This window comes from Gossypium hirsutum, chromosome D11 (assembly GCF_007990345.1).
Source record: "Gossypium hirsutum isolate 1008001.06 chromosome D11, Gossypium_hirsutum_v2.1, whole genome shotgun sequence".
NCBI classification, from domain to species: Eukaryota; Viridiplantae; Streptophyta; class Magnoliopsida; order Malvales; family Malvaceae; genus Gossypium; species Gossypium hirsutum.
The window spans coordinates 36,944,843-36,967,194 of NC_053447.1; the positions used below are offsets into that span (position 1 = coordinate 36,944,843).

The 22,352-nt window shown below is 32.6% G+C and overlaps 1 non-coding gene across 1 annotated transcript; it reads right to left on the reverse strand.

The window, feature by feature from the left end:
- Positions 1-3,986: 3,986 nt before the first annotated feature.
- LOC121223931 (small nucleolar RNA R71) lies at positions 3,987-4,092 on the reverse strand. The gene has a single exon (XR_005921398.1). It is a non-coding gene; the product is annotated as a small nucleolar RNA R71 (small nucleolar RNA).
- Between the last annotated feature and the right edge of the window lie 18,260 nt (positions 4,093-22,352).

The window sequence follows — 22,352 nt, forward strand, 5'->3', positions numbered from 1 at the left end:
CAATCGTATAACATCCCAAAATAGGACCTAAATGGAACAGTGGTTGTGAAACAACGAATCCAAGATAGAAAAGTTTATTGTGGTTAGTTTTATGATTTACCGATTGATTGGATGCACGTGCTAGAATACCGATAAGAAATTTCAGTGATTGCATGTCTGAATTGCATATTAGGGTTTAATTGCAAAAGTGGGTAAATATGAGCTTTAGATGATAAAGGATTTAATTGAAGTGCATAATTGAAGTAGAGTTCCTTAAACGGTAATTAGACCATTAGATTTTCATGGACAAAACTGGGCATGCATAGATAAAAATAACTAAAGTTTTAATGAAGGGTATTTTTGTCAATTGGTAATAAAAAGAATTAAAAGGGAAAAAGATGGAAAAATGTGCTCATCTTCTCCATAAGGGTTGAAACTTCAAGGGACACTATAGCTAGGGTTTATTTACTTTCTCAAGCTCATAGTAAGTGCATCCAAGCCCCATTTTTAATGTTTTTTTTATGTTTTTGGAGTCCTCGTAGCTCGATTTAGCTTATTCTACCATTAATTCATGTTAAGGTTCCTATTTGGAAAAATACTCATAGGTGAAATGTGTTTATTTTGATGTTTTATGGTAGAATATAAAGCTTGAAATTATGTTAAACAACTTTTGCTAGGCGATTTTAAGTGAACGAGTAAAACGATATAATCGGTAAAAATACCTAATGTTCATAAGTAAATGTTAGAGTGGGAATTTCATGTTTCCATAGAAGGGAAAAATGTTCAGCATGTCATAAAACATAAGCATAAGGGATGAAGTTTAATTTTCGAGCTTTCGGGCAAAAGTGTAAATATGCAAAAGTTTAGGGGCAAAATTGTAATTATGTCAAAGTTTGAGTCAATGATTGTTTTGATGAATGTGAGTATTAAATAAGATAATTTTGCTATTATAGATCAAAAGGAACGAAATCCGGAGTAAGTCTGGGGAAAGAAAAAGGTTGAGGACTAAGTTGCTAGATTTGATCGTATTTTGTACCGAGGTAAGTTTATGGTAAATAAATGAAATATTTCAATAATTATTATTAATTTTTTTATTTTCCAGAAATTATGTACTTATTTCATGAAATTATTTAATGTTGACTCAAGTATGAGATGATAGAGAATCAATGTTAAAAAGTCCCGTTGAAACATTAGGAATGTATCGGATACAAATGTCATGACATTAAGGGAATGAGATCCCATGTAAGACCATGTCTGGGACATGGAATTGGCATTATTGAGGTTATGAGAGGTCTAGTCCCATGTAAGACCATGTCTGGGACATGGCATTGGTACCGAGATGAGAGGTCCCCCGTAAGACCATGTCTGGGACATGGCATGGGCACCGATATGAGAACTCCCATGTAAGACAATATCTAGGTTATGACATTGGTAGTACAGGAAACCTCCCATGTAAGACCATGACTGGGACATGACTTTGGCATGTTGTTATCATACAGGAGACCCGAGTATCCTTAGTATTCCAAGTGGTTCAACGGGCTAGTAAATAGACTATGTTACAAGAAAGTTCAGGTAAATTCATAATAAATAGATTCAGGTGAGTTATAAGATTTAAGAATATTTCAGTTACTAGTTGAGAAATATATTTCAGCAAGGGAGAAGAATTTATAATCATGAGTTATTTAAGTAAGCAAGTAAGTAAACAAGTAAGAGAGTTAGTAAAGAAGAAGCAAAGACGATGATACTTGATGATGATTTATGAGTATAATTATTTATGATAAATGTTGTTATTTATTTGCTTGTAAACTTACTAAGCTTTATGCTTACTTCTTTTATTTTCCTTCTTTTTTATAGTATCCCTAAGCCAATTCAGGGATCCTAAGGGTGTCGGAGATCGTTTCACACTATCAACAGACCATCTTGATATTTTTGTGGTTCAAAACGTTTTAAGTTATGCCATGTATAGGGACTTAATTATTTTGTGTGTGTGTTCTTATGATATGGCTAATGAATAGCATGTAAATATTTGATGATGACTAGCTATTGAAATGACTATTTAAGAACATGTTTTGGTGTTATGTATGCCTAAATGATAGTTAATACAAAGAAATTATAAAAGAGTAAAAATTTGCAATGGAACAGTTTTTGGACAGCAGCATTGATGTGATTTTGAAAAATCACCAAGGATAGTAGAAATGAAATTAGAGAGTGAGTGAGATATAAAATTAAATCTTATCGAGTCTATTTTCACATGAAAGAAACGGTGTAGGCAAATGAATTTTATATTTTGTAATATTTGAATTTTAGTGAGACAGAGTTAGAATGGTTTTTGAAATCCCCTAATTATTATTTTAGAAAATCATTAAAAATTTTATAGAAAAAATTATGAGTCATAATTTATATGTCTAGATTCCTTAGTGAGTCTATTTTCAACTGAAACAAGCAGAAGCACCATATGAAACCGGTACAATGAGATAATTGATTTTTAGTGAATAGAGGACAGAACCATCGAATAGTGAAACAAAGGAGATTTGAATGAATAAATTGTACTATTTGACTAATCCAAAAATTCTGGAAATTTTATGATAAGAAGATATATGAGTCTAGTTTTAGGTAAAATTTACAGATTTAAATTTCAAGTTTTGTAACTCAAGTTATAATTAAATTAGTGACTATTACGCAAGTGGACAATTTTATTGTGAGTAGTGAAATAAATTATTTTGATTTGTTTAAGTATTTAGAAAATTTTTAATGTTCCCGGTTTAGATCTGAATCGTTTTCGTTGCATGTTTTAGGGTCTTGAGTGTCCTTTTTAGGGACATATTGATTGAACGTGAGTAAATTAATTTTAAAAGCAAATTTTGTGCTCCAAATTAGTAAGTTAAGTAAGGTAATAATTGGTTAATCAATAACTGGTAATAATTGGTTAATCAATAACTAATCCACCCAAAAACCCTCATCCGAAGTTAATTACAACCCCTGAAGCAAGTTAATCTTCTTGATTGGTTTATTGATTTTAGTCGATTTTTTTTATTTTTTTATTTTGGTTACTTAAGTTCTCTTCGTAATCTATTTTATGATTTGTCGTAATATAGGATTCAATTAATACTATTTTGACTTATTATTGTAAAAAGATTTTTAGAGATTTATTCCATTCTCCCTTGGGTATGATCTTCAAAATACTTTCAAGTGTTTTGTTGCAAACTATACTATATTACAATTTGACTTGTGCACTTGCGGACACTCCCGATTTAATTTCTTATATTTTTGGTGTGATATTTTACTATAAACGATAAGATGTTTATAGGCGGTCAAGTTGTTGGCACCGTTGCGGGGGAGGTTTCGGCAATAAATCTAGAAAATATTTTTATAAATAATAAGATATGTTGGAAAATTAAAACCTATAGATGCGATATTTAATTTTGGTTTATTTTTATTTTTATTTTATCTTCACATCATTTCTGACCCAAAGCTCTAGCACCCTAATCAAACCATACCAAGATCCGCAGCAACTAATTAGGTGCAATCATCCAATGATGAACATTGATCCATTTGTTGTAATTAACTTACCCTGAAAAATTCCATTATTTGACGATCCACAAGAACAAGTAAATATTCGAAAACAAGTCCCAATGGAGCAAAGGACGTTGCACGAGTATTCCCTACCTACATTAGATGCGGTGTGAGGAAGCATAGAATGATCGATGATTAGTTCCAATAATTTCAAGATAAAGATGACCACCATCTAGATGATAAAAAATAGGCTGCAATTCAAGGGGAACATGATGGAAGATCCTAATCAACACTTGAAGCGGTTCCTACAACTCTATGACCCCTTCAAATACAACAAGGTATCCAATGATGTTGTGCTTCTTCAGTTATTCCCGTTCTCACTATGCGACAATGCAACCGGTTGGTTAGACTTATTAGAACAAGGTCCCATTACAACATGGAACGATCTAGTGAAAAATTTCACTATAAAAGTTTCCTAATTAGTCAAATCATTTAGCTTAGGTGAGCAATCTCCAATTTTACACAATACAAAGTTTAATCCCTATACGAGGTGTGGGAATGTTTCAAGATGATACTAAGGAAGTGCCCATATCATGGATTGCAATCGTGGCTCCAAATAAAAATTTCTATAATAGTGTTGACAGACACATCAGATCTAGCGTAGACAGAGCATCTGACGGATCTCTCATGTTTCATACATATGAACGAGTGTACAAAATCATTGATGATATGACTATGAATTCATACATTGTAACCTCCGAAATCCAAGCTAGATATTATGATAGAATTCTGAAGTCTACATTGGCCACTGAAATGACGGAGAAAAACATTAGTAATTTAAAAATATATTTTAAAACCCTTTTTCATTTTTTTCAAACCTAGTGAACTTGGATATTTGTCCTTATTTCACGAAAACATGTTAATTTCATAAATCAAGTGTGTTTAGAATTTCCTTTATAAAGATCATTCGTTTCAAAAAATAAGTTGTAATTTTATCCAAAGCTTATTTTCATTGTTGCAACGGAAAAGAGATGTTTTGTTAGATTTAATTAAAAATCAAGTTTCATGTATAATCTTACCAAATACCAATTTATGTAGTTTTTAAAACTTAATGTCATGCAAAACGAAATAATAATCCACAAAATAGAGTCCCATGCCACAACTCGAATTTAAAATTATTACAGCCCCAAAACAATTATTAAAATTAAGTTTTAAGTACTTAAAATGTGAAAACATTTGAGAAGCTCCTCCGATAGTCGTGTCCAAGTCTTAACCTTGGCAGTTTACCTATAAATATAGTAAACTAAGGGGTGAGCTAAAAAGCTCAGCGTGAGTCTTAATTCCAGTCAACAGTAATAAACAATAAATATATCATTCAAGCTAATAAATATAGAGAATATCATAAACAATACATGTTAGATTTAGTGCCTTAAATGTAGTATTTTCGTCTAAGTACACTTGTAAATTTTTTAAACATATATGTTAATAAAATTATTCATAAATTACATTAATACTTTGTATACTATCCTCACATGATTTTTTCACAGAAAGAAAAATGAAAGAAAATGTTGCTCATTGGTTGTCTAAATGTTTAACTAATATTAAGGAGTATTACGTGGTTGGATCATAGTACGGAAAGACAACTTGTATTAGTAGATGAACCTTAACATATTTCAGTGTAAATGGAAATGAGAAAGCCAATTTAAAAGACTAATATATTGACTATCAAGTCCAATTGGGGAGATGCCTTATCTTGGGCATCAAAGCGGAAGACTCCCAAAAGATAGAGACATAGATGTGACTGACTGGACTGGTAGTACATTAAATAGAACGTAAGTAGGATAGATCCTGAATCTGTTTATGGATTTATTCACTTGTGACATTCATTGTGTGACATACCTAAATCTTGAGTGAATGACAGACTATGCATGCGTGACTCGTACATTTTGATGTAAGTAAAAGCCTGAGTTCAAATAGATAAGGAATTAAAAGATGGTGCGTTGAGTGTACGACTTCTATAGTATGTAGCGTCATTCACAACAGTGAAATTCATAGCCCAAAACATGGGTAAATGATATCCTCTCATTGGCATTACATGGGTGATGAAAAGTAAACGTGGCCACGGGTCATCCATATTTGTGATGGATGATTTGATCACTATTTGGTAGTGATTGACTTTTAATGATGGAAGACATAATGGTTACCATAGGATAAAATAGATCATATTGGGAGAATGAATATTATTCGAAAGATATCAAGGATATTCTATGAGGGTAGCAAATTTATGACAAGGTCATTGGACGAGCACTGAGTAGTTGCTTTTGTAACAGTATGTTGTTCAGGAGAGCTCAACCATAATACTATAGTAGAATGATATTGTGACTAAATGAGTTTATAATTAATAGGTGAAAAACTGGAACATAATTATAAATCATTTTAGCCTCAACTACATATGTCCAACTGGTCCCTTCGCTAGCTCGATGAAACCATAAATGAATTGTGTGTTGGAATAGAAATGAACGAAATGAATAGAAAAAGAGAAATGAGAAACATTCAGGAATGATTATGGTTTTGTCCAAAATAGAGAAATGAAATCATTTGGAAATGAATTTAGTTTCCAAAAATGGAAATGGAAATGGAAATGGAAATGGCAATGACAATGATTCATTTGCAAATTATATATGGATTACTAAAAAATGATCAAAAGAATGAGTTTATGTTTTTGAGCTGTTTTGAAGCCCAAAAATGAAAATAAATCATTTTATCATAGTGAACATGTTGAGTTGTGAAATATTGAACGAATTTTCTCGAAATTTTACCAAGGGTAAAATCGTCAAAATTTTATCGGGAGTAAAATCATCTAAATTTTATTGGGAGTAAAATTGGGATGAGAAAATTATTTAATATGTATATATTGAAGTTTATTTTGAGAAATAGAAAAATAGAATCGAGTTGGATCAAATTACAATATACTGGTTCAAAAAATCCAGGAAGTACTAGTAATTGGGCCCAATGTGAGAGAGGCCTAAAAAGCCTATTATGTAACAAGGTGAGACGAAAAAACCATAGTATTATTAACTAGGGTTGCCAACCCCTACATCCTAGTCGAACTAGGATATCATTTTTCTAATAGAAATAAACTTCTAAAACTCTACAATGGAGACCTTCTCTTCCTATAAATAGATGGAACTAGTAGAACTATTAACAAAATTTTGAGAGATTGTTAATTTGAGGAAAAATAGAGAGAATTTATTCTGAACTATTACATATATATTTTTAGAATAACAATTCTACTGGTTTCTATTAAAAAGAGAGAATTTTCATTTTCACCCCAAAAGGAGAGAAAAAATTGTCTAGTTTTGTGTTTCGATTTAATTAGTTCAGGCCCACACTCGAAGCTGTTTTTTGTATAAGAATAGTAGAGAATATTGTTTGGTTAAAAGTCGGGAACAATGTACGTCTGCTAAGCTAAAAACACAGGTACAAATTCATTTAAGGTTTATTGGTATAAATATCACAAACCGGATCAATTTTCAAAATTTTAACTTTTTGCTGTGTAAGAAAACTATTTTCAAACCGAGATTTTTCCAACAATTGGTATCTAAGCACCAGATTGTGCTATGTTTATGGTGTAAATCGAGACAGAATCTCTCCCTTCATCTTGTTTGATTAATATTTGATAAAATGTGGCATTCTTATAATTACTCAAATGTTTAGGGGAATTATGTGAATGAATGTAATATTATATATATTTTATAATTATTATTTTTTGCCAATGTTGTGGTTCTTAGAAAATAGATCGTGGAGTATCATCTCTATGCATGATTATTTTTATTTATATAATTCTTGTGAGTCAGAAATAGACATAGAACAGAAGTGTAATCTTTCCAGGAAAAGAGTCCACGATGAGGAGAAGATGGAGCGATGGCGATTGAAGACACAAGGAATGCCTTGTTGTTAAAAGCTATGTATTTTTTTTGGTTTTTCATTTATTTTCTAGAAATAGAACCATGGAAACTTTGGCTGACAATTTTATTTTTGACCTATCTCTTTATATATCTATTTAATAATTATTTATGATATAATTGTGATATATATGTATGAGATAATCCATAGTTGATCTATTAAAGATAAGAAGTGTGGTAATAAGAAAATACATGTATTGTACTGTTCTATTCACTTCTTTAGGTTATTCGATTACTGTGAGAAGAGTGGTAATGATAAGGTGTATGTTTAAGACTGGATCTCGCAAGGAATGGCTTGGTTTTTAAGCGGTTAAGTACGACTCACCTCCTTTCCCTGAGAACCTACCTAGTCCATGGTTCACACTCACTTTTTCAGTTTTTCCCTTAAAAGAAAAACTGTAGAGAATCAAAATTGTTTGATTGACTCTTGCGAATAATTGAATGTGAATATTATAAAATTGCCATAGCATGTATATATGAGGTAAGCATGCCATATAGTTTAAGAAAGAATGCCATATGTACTTGTCATCCATATATTGATCAGATATGATTGAAATTGGAAATTATAAAAACCTTGCATGTTTTTTTTAAAATATTGAGTGGGAGAAGGTCTCTAAACAAGATCTACAACCTCCATCAATGATCTCTTGTGATGGCATGAAAATTGCACTACCCTATGATAGAATTGTTGTGTGGATTTCACTGAGGAGATTTCTCGATAGTAAGAATATTTCTCTTGTGATCAAATGATAATTGAATTGGCCTTTGTGGTAGGCATTATCATGCGATAGGTCAAGAATTTCTATCTTCAAAAGAGGACTACTAGTCAAAGCATGTTGCTTAGTGAGATTGTCCCATGGTGACTCATTTGTTCTGCATGATGCGATAGGTGTTGAGTTGATGGTTATACACTCAAGATCTTTAAATTAAGTAACATATTACCGAGCACTACTTAAGTTAAAATGATGACCAAATGTTACACGATTATTAGTATGTTTGAATGCCTAAGGAACAAGGTTCATGTACTAATTGGATGGAAATCCATGTTCTTACTAATTGATCATGCTCACCCCATGTTGGCTTGAGTCAATGGGTGTGAGAATTATTGTTGCAATATGTTACAAATGTTTCCAAGGTTTAATCTAAGATGCATACATCATTTTAATGCATATCGTAATGTTGCAAAACTTTTTCAAACATTTGCTTAATATAAACATATTAATATATAAAAGTTTTATTTTTAGTTAAAAAATGGCACCAACTTCTTTAGTTAACATACTCACTGAAAAAAACTGAACGGAAACAACTATAAGGAATGGAAAAGGAACTTGATAATTTTCCTTAGCTATGAGAAACTTAAAATAGTTCTTGATATTAAGTGTCTTATGTCCAATCAAGTTGAGGCTAGAAATGCTTGGATGAGTTTGATGAGATAGCTCATTGTAATATGCTAGCAAGCGTGACCAACACTCTGTATAAACAACTAGAGAGTTGTAAGACTTCTAAAGCGATTCTAGATAAGCTAGAAGGCATATTCAGAGGCCAAGCTACCTTGGCTTAATAATTTAATATAACTAGCTTAATAAATGCCAAGAAAAAGCTTGATACTCCAATCAAAGACCATATGATCACTCTTATGGGCTACTTTGCTGAAATCGTGGACAATTAGGCCAATTTGGACTAAAACACCCAAATAGATATGTTGTTCAAAAGCTTGTCCAAGGATTTTTTTAGTTTTCGGGCTACATATAACCTTGGCAACAAAAACTTGACACTTACACAACTCATGAAGGAGTCACAATTCTATGAGTTGATGTTGAATGATGGTCAACTGATCTAAAGAGCAGAAGTGAATGTAGTCATCATTCTTCCCAAAAATGGAAGGGATAGTGTGTTAAGAAAGGCAAGGATAAGTTCTCTAAGCCACCATAAGTGGAAAGGAAGAGAACCAGAATTCCAAATGCTTCCTCTGCAGCAAGAAATGACACTTAAAGGCAAACTGTAAATAGTGAAAAGAATACCTAACTATCAAAGGCAAAGGTATGGAACTCTTGATGATAGAAGTTTTTTTAGTGGAATATTCAATAGGCCACTGGGTCATGAATTTAAAGTCTAAGGAAAATTTTTAAACACAAGCTTGAATATAAGCAGTCTTATTATGTTTTATTTAGTTTTTATATTTTAGTTTCAATTTAATAAAAAGTGTGATTTGAACTGATTTTATGACCTTAGGGGCCGAAGTAGGCCTAAGGGGAAGCTAACAAGTTTAGAAAGTGTGTAGGACACCATCCAGAGGCATGAGAACTCGATATTGGTCACCATGTTGCAACATAGAGGTTCGATGTCGCAACATCTTGAGTAGGAATCCAAAAGAGCAAGCCTGTCTTTGGTGCCATGACATAGCTAGTGGATGTTGTGACACCAACCCTATACGTGAAAGCCCTAACGAGCTCAGGATGTTTTTATAACACCCCTAACCCATATCCATTGCCGGAATAGGGTTACAGAGCATTACCACAAAATATAACTTAGAACACTCAATCGTATACATTTCGTGAATCATATTTAAATTCATTCAAACAGATGTATATCGTCTCTAATTCGAGCTCTCGAGGCTTTAGAAACACTTTAGAAATGATTTAAGACTAAATCAGAAACATTTAGAATTTTAAAGAAAAGGGTAGAAAATTTTACATTGTAGGGATCACAAGGCTAAGACAAATGCCTGTGTGGGCATTCGAAGTAGGGACACACGGCCATGTCCTAGCCCATGTCCGTCCCCGTGTAACTCTCTTACTTGGGTCACATAGCCAACCCGAAAGCCCGTGTGCCAGGTCGTGTAAGTCTCGAAATGGCCTCACACGCTCGTGTGCCAGGCCATATGATAGGCCGTGTAATTGCCTGACTTATAACCTTTTGAAACCTGCAGTGGACACATGGACGTCTTGCATGGCTGTGTACCACACATGGTTGAGACACAACCTGTGTCCTTGGCTGTGTGGATAAGAAATAGGCCGATGTCAAGCCATTCCCTTTAGCCTAAACAAACACACATCCACAAGCCGTTTTGTACATATCACCAAGCCTTTAAAACATACCTAAACATGCTTAATAATGACTATATCATTGATCCATTAATCCATGCAATCAATATTCCAAAGGCACATCAATCACATCATCAAATTAACCAATGTATAAACACATTTGGCAAAAATCAACCATACACAACTACCTATTTTCATGCCAAGTCATAGCACAATTAACCATATACCAAAACACATCTAAACATAGCAAATTGGTCTTTTAAAACGTACATTCACTTGACCATATCAACATTAGCCATCAAAGCACCAAAATGCCAAAATGTCATCAACCATGTAACCACACATTGACATGCCGAACATAACAACTAGATCATCAAACACAATTCACCTATACATGCCATTATAACCATAACTCAAAACCTCAAAATCAACTGAAATAGTTGCAGGATAGTGTGATAGGTCTTTGATGAGCTTCCAAACTGAACAAGCTTCCAATTATTTATAAAACATGGGAAAGGAGACTATGTAAGCATATAATGCTTAGTAAGTTTGTATAACATAAAACACAACTTACCATTTCATTTCATAACATTAAATTTAACATGGCATAATCCAAATTTTAGCTTGGCAGAAGCCTAAGCACCAACACAAATATGTTAGCATACTTAAACACAATTCGTATGAATTTAACATGGATAATCATTAATCTTGAGCATAATTCAATTGGACTCACCATCCATCATAACATAACATATTTTCCATGTAACTCATCATTTCAATGTGTTTCATACATACATGTCTTGGTTCATATTGAACACTTACTACATCTTTTCAAATTCTTGCCCGTTGAATTGTTAGAATGTCATTGGATATGCGGGATAGCTCAAACGAAGTTTGCTAATCATATAATTGCAATCTTTCCTGTCGAATACATAGTTGCTCACACGAGCTGTGAATAGGTATGCTCACATAAGCTGTGAAATGGGCCTGCTCACACGAGTTGTGGGTCAAAATGTAAGCTACATGATGCTACTCATACGAGCTATGGAGTATCCGCAACACATGCTGGACCTTAGCCTTCGGTAGGGCATTCAAGACCAGCACCTGAAACATGTAAACCATAATGACAAGTCATTTGTATCCTATGAATTCCTAAGGTTCAAACGGGGCTCGGTAGACGTCGTAACATCGTTGGATTTGCATCGATCATTTACATAACAATCCATAATTTACCTATAGCTCAAAAGATAACATTAAAACATTGCGTAATTACACAAACTTACCTCGACGATAAAGGCGTAGAAACAAAGTTGACTAATCCGAAGCTTTTTTTACCCTGATCTAATGCCGTACGAGGTCTTTCTTGATATAAATAAATTTAATCTATTTAATAACCATTCTATTCAATTCAATCCAAATTCATATTTTTCCAAAATTACACTTTTGCCCTATTATTTTGATTTCACTACAATTTAGTCTTTAAGCTCGTAACTCGAAATTCATGCAATTTCATCCCTACCCAAGCTAGTCAAATTTCATATAGGTCTATATCAACTCATACAATTCATTATTTCACGATTTTCACCATGTGTTTTACACATTTTAAAAATAAATCCCTATTTGATATTTTCATCAAAATTCAATTTACAAAAGTTGTTTACCTATCAACAAAGGTTCATTTTCTTTCATCAAACATAAAAAACCACATGAATACATTCATGGAAAAACCCTAAACTTTTAACAATTTTGCAAATTAGTCCCTGGGCTAGCTAGATTAAGCTACAATGACTTCAAAAACATAGAAATCATTAAAAACGGGATGAAAAATGCTTACATGCAAGAGGAAAAGATGACTGAATGCTTCAAAGCCCTAAATTTTCTTTCTTTTTTTTTAATTTCGGTGGTATCACCCAAGGTTGAAGATGATACATCTTTTACTAAATTTTATTTTAAGTTATTTATTAAATTACAAGTTTAACCTTATTAATTAACCTTTGAATTCACATGTTTAATATCCATAATTGTCCACTCATAATAACAATGGTATAATTACGACATAAACCGTTAACTGTTTAAAATCATAGCCCTTTAGTACCTTTAGCTTGTGGAACTCAAATTTTTCACCTTTTGTAATTTAGTCCTTTTTACCAAATTAAGCATGCAAACGATAAAATTTCTTAACGAAATTTGTATACGACCTTTCTAATATTCCATATAATCTAAAATAATAATAAAATAAATATTTTCACATCGAATTTGTGGTCCCAAAACCACTATTCTAATTTCACTAAAAATGGGCTGTTATAGTTTTGTCCTGCACAATGTATTTTAATGTAAAAACATCAACCAAACTAGGGCTAAGGACGACGACCAACCCTAACATTATAAATAGGCTCATTTAACACTGTAGTGATAATCTTTTGTATAGCATAGACTTTTCTTTTCAGTTTCGTTTTCAGTTTTTAGATTCTTTTGTACTTAGGATTAATTTTTAGTTTATTTTTATTCGTGTTCTTTAGAGAATCTGATTTGTGGATTAAAGGCAACATCTTTGTGGATTTCGACACTTCATTTAAATTAAATTCAAGATTCTCCTTAAACTTTTAATCTTGATCTATTCTTTATGTATATTTGCTTTATCAAGTTTATATATTTTATGAGATCCGTGAGGAACTAATCCTCTTATGGGGGATTAGCAAGTAGACGTTTGATTAATTAATTTCTATGTAGGATTTTTTTAGCGGGTCAACTGTTTGAGATAGAAAGAACTTAAACCGTAGGTCTGACAACTTTAGGAAGTTATCTAGGTGGGAATTAACCCAAAATTTGTATTGCATATCTATGAACCCTTTATCCCAATCTTGTCTGGACTATGAGGTCGAGAGATAATTTGTTTTTGCCAACTCATTTCTTAAGTGGAAGATAGAGAGATCCTGCTAGGGTAACGACTAGTTGATTGAGTAGAAACCTGAAATAGGAATTGGGTATGACCACTGAAGCGAGCTAGTGACCCATGCTTATATTTGGTTGAGTTTAGATATCAGTTCTTCGTTTTCATTCTTTTATGCATATTTATTTCTTTTATTATAAAAACAAATAAATTTTACTTTATGTTCATCATACTATAATTTATTTATAGTACTAATTAGATCTATTTACGTTTAAGTTAATATTATTTTAGTACTTACCTATTCTTTTGTAAAACTATACAACCTGGCCTATATACTTGCGGATACTGCCTCAATCTCATATTTTAATAGTAGTATTCACACTCCGGATGTTAGCACGTCCGAAGGTGGTTAAGTTGTTGGTGCCGTTTCTGGGGAGGCAACGCTATTACGTAACATCTCGATTTTGGGCCTAGTCGGAATAGTTATTTTGGGACCACAAATCCGATGAGGAAAAAATATTTTTATTATATTTTTATGGCCTACAATTTCACGGAATGATTTCGTGAAAATTTCGTTCAAAAATTTTTACGTTTGGGCACTCAATTTAGTCAAAAGGACTAAATTGTAAAACTGCAAAAGTTGAGTTCTACATGTTAGAGGTGTCCAATTGTTATGAAATTTTAACTTAGAGGTCTTTACATGGTGATTAGACCATTGGTTAAGTTATGGACAAAAATGAACATGAGATAAGTGAAATAGGAAATTTTTAAGTTAAGGGCATTTTGGTAATTTAGCAATTAAAATGAATTAGAAGGGAAAAAGATGGCAAATTGTGCTCATCTTCTTCATTTGGCCGAAATCAGAAAGGGGGAAGCCATAGTTAGGGTTTTCAAGCTTCCAAGCTCCATAGTAAGTGATTCTAAGCCCCGTTTTTAATGTTCTTTATGTTTTTAGAGTCCCGGTAACATGATTTAGCTTATCCTAGCAATAATTTAACCTAGGGTATATTTGGAAAAATACCCATAGGTGAAATGTGTTTATTTTGATATTTTATGGTAGAATATGAAGCTTGAAATTATGTTAAATAACTTTTGCTAAGCGATTGTAATTGAAAACGAGTAAAATGACATAATCAGTAAAAATACCTAATGTTCATAAGTAAGTGTTAGTGTGAGAATTTGATGTTTCCATAGGAGGCAAAAATTTTCAGCATGTTATAAAACATAAGAATATGGGATGAAGTTTAATTTCTGAGCTTTGGAAAAAAAGTGTAAATAGTAAAAGTTTAGGGGCAAAATCATAATTTTGCCAAAGTTAGAGTCGAGGGCTGTTTTGATAAATGTGAGTATTAAATAAACTAAATTTGCTATTATAGATCAAGAAGAACGAAATTTGGGGTTAGACCGAGGAAAGAAAAAGGTTGAAGACTAAGTTGATAGATTTGACCATATTTTGTACCGAGGTAAGTTTATGGTAAATAAATATAATATTTCAATAATTATTATTAATGATGCTATTTTCCAGAAATTATGTATTTATTTTATGAAATTATTTAATGTTGACTCAAGTATGAGATGATAGAGAATTAGTGTTAAAAAGTCCCGGTGAAACATAAGGAATGTATTGGATACAAATGTCATGACATTTGGGTAAAGTGATCCCATGTAAGACCATGTTTGAGACATGACATTGGCATTATTGAGATTATGAGAGGTCCCATGTAAGACCATGTCTGGGACATGGCGTTGGCACCGAGATGGGAGGTCCCCCGTAAGACCATGTCTAAGACATGGCGTGGGCGCCGATATGAGAACTCTCATGTAAGACCATATCTAGGATATGGCATTGGCAGTACAAGAAACGTCCCATGTAAGACCATGTCTGGGACATGGCTTTGGCATGTTATTATCAGAAAAGAGACCCAAGTATCCTTATTATTCCAATGTGGCTCAAGAGGCTAGTAAATAAATTATGTTCCATGAAAGTTCAGGTAAAAGCATAAATAGAAAATTCAGGTGAGCTATAAGAGTTAAGAACATATTATGTTATCAATTGAGAACCAAAATTTCAGCAAGAGAAGAGTAAGTTATAATCATGAGTTATCTAAGTAGACAAGTGAACGAGTAAGAGATTAAGTAAAGAGGAAATTAGAGATCATGACACTTGAGTATATTTATTTGTGTTAAATGTTGTTATTTATTTGCTTGTAAACTTACTAAGATTTATGCTTACTTCCTTTATTTTCCTTCTTTTATAGTATTACAAGCAAATTCGGGAATCTTAAAGACGTCGGAGAGCGCTCACACTATCAACAACAACAACTCGGTATTTTATGATGATCAATGTTTGAGCTATGGCATGTATAGGGACTTAGTCATTTTGAATGTATGTCCTTATGATATTGCTAAAGGATGATGTGTAAATATGTGATAATGTTTAGCTATTAAAATGGCTAAGTAAGAATATGTTTGGTATTATGAATGCCTAGGTGATAGTTTATACCTAGAAATTATGAAAGAGTAAAAATTTGCAATGAAACAGTTTTGGGACAGCAGTAGTGACGTGACTTTGAAAAATCACCAAGGATAGTATAAAATGAATTAGAGAGTAAATTATATATATAATTAAAGGTTATCGAGTCTAATTTCATAGAAAAATAATGGTGTGGGTAAAGGAATTTTATATTCTGAGATATTTGAATTTTTGTTAGATAGAGTCAGAATGGTTTTTAGAGTCCCCTTTTCTGACTTTATAAAATCATTAAAAATTGTATAAAAATAATTATGAGTTATAATTTATATTTCTAGATTTCTTAGTGAGTCTATTTTCAGTAAAAACAAGTGAGAACACCATATGAAAATCATACAATGAGAAAATTGATTTTTAGTGAATAGAGTTCAGAACCGTCAGACACTGAAATAGGGGAGACTTTAATGAATAAACTGTACTAATTGGATAAACCAAAAATTCTAAAAATTTAATGGTAAGATTATATATGAGTCTTGTTTCATGAAAAATTTACAGATCTAAATTTTGATTTTTTCAACTCGAGTTATAATTAAATTAGTGACTGCTGCGCAGGTGCATAGCATTATGGTAAACAGTGAAATAAGTTTTAAAAGCAAATTTTTATGCCCCGAACTAATAAGTTAAGTCAAGTTACGCCTCATGCTCAAGTCCGACAATGGTCTCAGGTAAGGGGTGTTACATTTTTTGGTATCAGAGTAGGTTTAGTCAGTTCTCGGAACATTCAGTGTGAATAAGAGTCTAGCTATACATGTCATACTTATATTTTGATAGTGTGATGACTTCTGACGATTTTAAAATGTTTTCTTTTATAGTTATGGATCCGGAAGTAGCTGGTGCAGGTGATGTAGAGAGTAATGCACCTACTCCCGTAGAAGTGACGATGCCCCGATAGTAGCGAAAGGCCTGTATCAGTTAGTCAGGGAGGAGGGGCTCGAGAAGCCTTCTTCCAAGCTATGAATGATTGGTTTGCCGAGTTCGTTCGTACGAATCTGGCTGTTAGACCTCCACCCCCTCATGATTCTCAGGTTCCCCATGTAGCTTCACTAGCCGTAGGTATAGTTATAAGAGAAAGACCACCAGTTGATAAGATCAGAAAACAAGGGGCTAAAAAGTTTCAGGCTACTAAAGATGATGATGCAGAGAAAGCTAAATTTTGGCTTGAGAATACTATCAGAGTTTTTGATGGATTATCCTGTACACCTGAAGAATGCATGAAGTTTGTTGTCTCACTTCTCAGACTTTGGCCTATCATTGGTGGAAGACTCTTGTGTCAGTGGTATTAAGTGAGAGAATTACTCGAGATTTCTTTCAGGAGGAGTTCCATAAAAAGTATATCAATCAGAGGTTTATAGATCAAAAAAGAAAAGAGTTTCTTGAGTTAAAACAAGGTAAGATGACTATGACCGAGTATGAATGTGAATTTCTCAGACTTAGTAAATATGCTCAGGAATTTGTGTCCATCGAAGCCAATATGTGGAAGAGATTTGAAGATGGGCTCAATAATGATATCCGACTGTCAGTGGGTGTTTTAGAAATCAGAGAGTTTGTTATTCTGGTTGAAAGAGACAGTAAGAAAGAAGATTTCTTAAAAGATAAAGAGAAGGGCAAAGCTGAAATTGAAGTGCAAGACACGAAGAAAAGGCTATTAAAATGACTAAGTAAGAATATGTTTGGTATTATGAATGCCTAGGTGATAGTTTATACCTAGAAATTATGAAAGAGTAAAAATTTGCAATGAAACAATTTTGAGATAGCAGCAGTGACGTGACTTTAAAAAATCACCAAGGATAGTATAAAATGAATTAGAGAGTGAATGATATATAGAATTAAAGATTATCTAGTCTATTTTCATAGAAAAATAACGGTGTGAGTAAAGGAATTTTAAATTCTGAGATATTTGAATTTTGGTTAGACAGGGTCAGAATGGTTTTTGGAGTCCCCTGTTCTGACTTTATAAAATCATTAAAAATTGTACAGAAATAATTATGAGTTATAATTTAAATTTCTAGATTCCTCAGTGCGTCTATTTTTTGTAGAAACAAGTGATAACACCATATGAAAATCATACGATGAGAAAATTGATTTTTAGTGAATAAAGATCAGAACTGTCAGGCAGTGAAACAGGGGAGACTTTAACGAACAAACTGTACTAATTGGCTAAACCAAAAGTTCTAAAAATTTTATGGTAAGATAATATATGAGTCTAGTGTCAAGAAAATTTATGGATCTAAATTTTGAGTTTCGTAACTCGAGTTATAATTAAATTTGTGACTGCTACGCAGGTGCACAACATTATGGTGAACAGTGAAATAAATTTTAAAAGAAAATTTTTATGCCCCGAACTAATATGTTAAGTCGAGTAACACCCCATGCCCAACTCCGGCAACGGTCTCAGGTAAGGGGTGTTACATATTAAATTAGTTTTAATTTTTTTTTCCTTATAGAATAATTAGGATTTTTAAAAAAATTATAAATATGATCTTTAATTTCTTGTATTTATTTATTCTCTATTTTAATTTCCTAACATCTTTTCTTTTCTTCAAGAGATCCCAATACATAACCCTAAAAAAAGGAAAGAGTCTTGCAAAGTTTGTCACTAAGACCAATTTAGCAATATCATGGATGAATTTGATTATTGTGGTTTGATGGTGAAGCAAACTATGATGATGAAATTTATGAAGAGGGAGTATATGAAGAATGAGTAATTAAAGAAAATCAAAGACTGCTAATGCTAGAATTGAGTTAGCTAAGAGAAGAGGTCTCGACATCTTGCCAAGGGTTCAATCAAAATTAGGGAAAAATTAAGGATGAGTTTTGGACAAATGAAAAGGAGAACCTAACCGCATCAACATCTTAGGAAGGTGAAATCTTGAGTAGCCGAGCAACCATAATTTGGGAAGACAATAACAATGGGCCAGGTATTGAATTTTCTCTCCTAACAACATTAGTCTTATCGCAACTAGAGAATGAACAATATCATAATGTAACACGATGTATAAGTTTTTCAAACCTACTCCAATCAATTTGTGAGATTCTAACTCTTATGGAACCAATAAAGAAATTTTCAACGTCTGCAAAGCTTAAAAAGAAATCGTGGAAAAGCATAAGAATTTTGAAAAGGAGGATCTATTCAACATTGACACATTTTGAAAAGTGATATTCCTTAATCAGGCACCCCAAAAATTTAAAAGCCCAAGGAGTTTCACGATGTTAATAGAACTAGGGAACACATATGTTGATAAAGCTTCAATTGACTTAGGAGTTATTGTTAATCGATTGACCTTACCGATAAATAAGAAACTAGGGAAGGGGAAATTAAAAAGTACTCATTTCCTACTAGAATCACACAACAAAGTTGTAGCTCAATCAACAGGGATGTCTAAAGATGTGTTGATCGAACAATGTAAGCCTACAGTACGCAATGATTTTATAATCCTAGATTTTAAGGTATATTCTAAAATATCTATTTTCTTGGGGGACCTTTTCTTAGACTCCCCTAGGTTTACTACAGATAGAGTAAAAAAAAAGAACAAAGTGAAATATATAAAGATGATTTCTTACAGAATCAAGGGTATGAGAAAAATGCAAGACCACCAAGATACCAATACTTATAAGTGTGGCTAATAATTTTGATCTGTGAAAGGTATTTCCTATGATCAATGCAGGTTGAAAGAGAAATTTTAAGGAATGAGACAAATGAAGCACAGCAGAGTGGGATGATGGATGCTGGACTAATATGGACAAAAAAATAACAAAAAGGGCATCTACATGCACACTAACGAAGCTAACGGACGAATTCGATAGCAATACTTGACATCATTTTAAATTCTGATAAAATTTTGCATATTATTATATTTTAATAAACTCATAAGTAGTTTAAGGTTTAATTTTATTTAAATTAAGCAAGAATTTAATCCAAAAAATTTGAAATGCAAAAATGAGAGCCGAAATAGAGCCGATGTCGTGACACAGCACCTTTGTGACACAGCAATTCAGTTTAAGGTGTGTCGAGACATTGACCTTGATGTTGCGACAATGGTATTTGGCTAGGGGTGTCGCTACATAGAACCCCTATGTCACGACATCGTTGCTAATTTCCATAGGGCCGATCTGACCTATCGTGCAACCCATTAGGTTTAACTCTTATTTTACTCGACCTTTAACATAAAAATACAAAAATTTTAACCTCAAAACCCTTTTAACATATTTTTAAATCCCTCTTAACTCTAAACTCTCTTTAAAACCCCTCTTCTCCCTTTTATTTGGCTGCAAAATTTTCCTTTGTTTCACTTTGTGCAAGGACAAATTGCATACTCCAAAATATATACATTTTTAAGCACTCTTTTGTTTATAAATTATGCTGATTTTGAGTACACATACAACACTTTCTATGGTTTTATACTTGATTTCTATAGGAAAGTGTTAATATTATGAATTTATGTTAAATGCATGTTATTTTGCTATTTTTTGGGACTAGCTGGGCTAAGGAAAAGGATGGTTGGTTTTTTGTTGTATTTGGGTCTTAGACAGGTACAAGTTGACAGATTAATAGTTCACTCATATAGATTTGAAAGTCCTAATGATCTAGTAAGAATTCCAAGAGGCCTAGTACTACCAAAATAGAAGGCCCAAAACCATTCCTCACCTACCCATTTTACCAAAAAAACAAGTTGGCAATTATCCATTGCTAAAATTAGTAGTACTTAACCAACCTTTTAGACTCCTAAATATAGAAGATATAACCCAAATTGCACAAAAGAAAATAAGCACAAGATCTTATTCTACAAAATAAGAGTTTCTTTCCTTTCTCATAGCTTCCAAGACACTTATTCTACAAAATAAGGCAATCACGTGTCGAAATGAGAGTAGCTAAGAGATCAACTTGAAGGTGTTTAGGTGATTTTTAACCTAAATATGAGGAGGGAGGCCACCATGGGAATTTGCAAGGAGTAGCTGACGATAGCCCCCTACATTAAACAGTTTACTCTTCGTATTGTGAAATGGTCGTGGATAGCCCCCTCGACTACTCCTTATCTTTCTAATTCTATTAAATTATAGTTTTCTATGCCGGGAGACAGGATTGCATCTCATATTTATATTTTCAGTTTAATATGACATGACTTAATTTATTTTATTCAAAATAGATATGAATCTTGATTTGAGTTCAGTAGATATTTGTTTGTTGAATATTCTGTGCAAATGATTATTTCATTATTTAGGTTTAAAGCATATTTATACTTGTGAATGTATGGCCAAGATTTGTAAGTTATTGAATTAATTGTTTAATCTGGGAAGAGGAAATAATTAAAAGAATACACTCTAAATGATGCATATCATGTCAATTTCGGAAGATAATTATTGTATGCATAAACTGTGTAAACGCCCAAGACGGTGATTTTTAAGTTAGTTTTTGACATAGGGATATGCTAATTAACTTAGGAACATAATAGAACTTCGAGGGAAGCCTATGTTTTAATTAAAATGAGTTTAATGAATTTTCTATTGCATACAATTTTATTTTAAGCTATTCATGTTGTGTTATACTATGCCTTTTGTTATCTCCTGTTGTGATCATTTTTTGCAATGTATGTTCTTTTGTTTTGTGGGTATTTGAACACTAATTTAATTCGTTAATTTATATTGCGACATTCCATCAAAATTCTTTTTCTTTATCTTGTTTAACCAAATTGATTAAAAATTGACTTGCAAATAATTACCAAATAGTTCCTATGGAGACGATAACTCTTTTACTTGCTATTTTTTGCAAATAATTACGACATTCCATCACGTAATCATGCACTATACAAGTGTTTGGTGATGTTGTGAGGGAATTTATTTGTTATAATTTTTGAAGATATTTATTTTTTAGTTTGGTTTATTATTATTATTTGAACTTATTTATTTTTCATGATTTTTCAAGGTTTATGAACATAGACCGAATTATAGGTTTATTTTCTTAACCCAGATATTAAATGTACTTTTAGGCAAAGAAGAAGGGAGTAATTAGCCCAAAGACAAATCAAAGAGATGAATCAAAATTTGAGAGAAGGCGTAGCCTGTAATAATCAAAATTTGATCCTTGTTATTGATGACAGAGATCGAGCAATTAGGGAATATACTGTGCCTTTGTTCTGTGAACTCAATCCAGGGATTGTAAGACCTGAGATTGAAAATCCTCAGTTTGAGTTAAAACTAGCGATGTTCCAGATGTTGTAAACAATTGGACAATTCAGTGGGATGTCTATTGAATGTCCTCATTTACACCTATGCTTATTTATGGTAGTAAGCCACTCTTATTGAAGCCTTTTCCATATTCGTTGCGAGATCGCGCATAAGCATGGTTGAATTCCTTATCACCCGGTTCTATTTCCACATGGCACGAACTGACGGACTGTTTTCTGATGAAGTATTTTCAACCAACTAAGAATGCT